Source organism: Octopus bimaculoides, chromosome 24, assembly GCF_001194135.2.
Source record: "Octopus bimaculoides isolate UCB-OBI-ISO-001 chromosome 24, ASM119413v2, whole genome shotgun sequence".
NCBI classification, from domain to species: Eukaryota; Metazoa; Mollusca; class Cephalopoda; order Octopoda; family Octopodidae; genus Octopus; species Octopus bimaculoides.
In genome coordinates, this window is record NC_069004.1 from 12,735,272 (window position 1) to 12,738,100 (window position 2,829).

The window sequence follows — 2,829 nt, forward strand, 5'->3', positions numbered from 1 at the left end:
TAAAATACAACTGGATGAAAACATATTCAAATTGCCTCATTTTACGCAAATACAATATGAAAGAATTTGTAAGATAATCTTAGAGCAGGCAGAAACATGGTAAATCCAATGTAATAGTCTATGGAGTTTCTACTAGTGCTACATAGGGAAGAATTTCAAAGAGTGATATATAAATATGGCACCAAGTCAAACATTATGACTTATTTAAAGACAATACTGGAATTACCCAAAACTATACACAATGCTATCTCTAGTTAAGCTTCAACTGCTAACTATATAACATAAAAATTTAAACAGTAACTCATATCCAACAGTAAAACAGACCCCAGAAAAACTCTTAACAAAGCAAAAATCACTTTAATGAAATGAACTAAAATTAGGACGTTAATGAAAGCCTTGTGATTAGAAACTAATTGATAATGACAATCATATTTTTAGGCACGTGTTAATGACAAGGCAGTGAACAAATGATAAAATCAAAAGTTGATAACAAAACCTCACTGAAAAATAGATTTGGAAATTCTAAATAGCTAGTTTTGATGTAAACTGAAAAAAAAAATTGAAGTCTATTTAATTAAACTATATCTTATCTCAAGCTATATTTTATGTAACCAATTACAAAAACTGAGAAAGATATAAAAGCAACATTATAATTTAAGGAATAAAAAGTAGATTATTAAGATATGGAATATTCTATTACATTGATTGAGTTTTCAAGAAGATCTGAAGATTTCCAAGAACATTTCATTTTGTTAATAAAATTAACCATATTTCATTCCCATCAAAATAAAATGTTTGATGATATGCTAGTCAATAGAATTTCAAAAGCTAAAATGTTACTTGAAAAGATGACATGTAAAAAATATCAGAATAATGTTTTAAATAATAATATATGCCTGATTATTGTAAATGGTGACAGGTAATAAACATGTTAGATCATTATTCTAAATGATGACAAGGAATAACGTTAGATCATGTTATTACCTAAATGATGTCAGGAATATGTTGAAGTAGTGTAAGAAATTATGGGCTAAAAGAAACTCTTACCAAAAATTGCTAAGTAAAAAAAACTATGTCACAAAACAGAATCTGCCAAAAAACACGTCACCTGCTTGAAATAACATCATTAAAACCTCATCAACATATAGCAAAGAGAGAAGATAATGGCATTTGAAAGAATAATGGAAACAAATAAGAGATGGTTTCTATTATTTTAGTGATTTTTGGACTTGAAATATGATCTGATTTTAGATGTATTCAAGAGAATGATAAACTTATTAACTGAAAACAGTTGACAAAGCAATTCTTAATTAGGGTTCACAACCTTTAAAGTAATTTAAACAGTTGTCAGGTGAATTTGTGTGTAAGAGAATTAATGTAAGAGTTGTCCTAACATGTCCAACAGTTGTAAATGTGTCCAGCATTCCAGGCACATTTTCATTTTCTTTCAGCTAAAAATAATAATAAACACGTGATGAAAGATGCACAGTTTTACAACGAAAACGTTGTCAAATTAATCTTTTTCCTTGCCCTCCCTTTTTCTTTCTTTCTTTTTTTTCTTTTTTTTCAATTCTACAATTTTCCAAAAATGGAAACAGGTTTTCACAAATTGGTAGAAATAAGATATTATTCCATAGGAATAGAATCAGTATCACTGAAGATAAACTGGTGGAATGTAAAATGAAAATCAAGATATAAAAAAAAAAAAAACTTATTTGTCAAAAGATTATGCCTGTTGATAAGAGATTTGAAATTGTGTAACACGACCCAGGTAGGTATCTCAACGATCTGATGAGTGTTAAAATATATCCATAGTGAATATATCCAGAGAGAAGAAATGAAATCGTAGCACAAACTATAATGTTGAACATAGTGTTGCATCTAGTTTCCGTTTATTTTCCAGGGATGAATATCCTTGCAACAAAATATCTCATTTGGGATGGGTTTATTATGTTTAAAATAGGTCTTTGAATTCACAGCTCCAATATCAATGCAATTCTTTCACACAATCTTCATGGTGATCCAGCTCAACAAAAGTATCATTATCTTATAAAATCTCAAAAAATTGATGATCATCAACAGATTTTCCTGCATATTCATTTACAGTTGATGGCCATCCAAATGCAGTTTACTTGGTTTATTATAACACAAGGCTTGTTTTTTTTTTTTTTTTTTTTGTTTTTTTGATCCTGTAAAACTTTTCAGTTATCAATTTACAAGATTTAAAATTAAGAATTTTTCTTCTTCACAGAAATATTTTTAAATCACTGCAGCATTTTACCACAAAATAGAAAGGAATAAGATCCAAATTTGGAAAGTTGATTTGCCTATGATCATCAGGTACTCTAAGACAGTGGGAACACACACACTGTTGTTGGTCATAGGTTTCTGGTCTTAACTTTGTAATAATAAATCTCTGGTTGAATAAATCAATATTGATAAATGAGCTGATAAGATCCTCAATGCTAATCATGTGAATTTCCATCCGGACAAACATATTTTGCCATAATAAATGGCTAGCCATGGGGGTTTAAGATTAGTGGAGGGAGAAAGGCCAAATGATTAAACAGACATTATAAAAATATTTTGGTATCACAGCCATCATTTTTAAAAATTTAAATTCTTTTAAAATAAAAGAATATAGTTTTCCCTGAATACGGCACAATTAACTTAGAAAATATTTTGTAAATATATGTAAATGCATAGGGATATAGATCTATAGGTCTAGATCTGTATATAAATTAAATTACATATATATAGAATATTTATATATATATATATATATATATACAATATATATATATATATATATATATATATATATATATA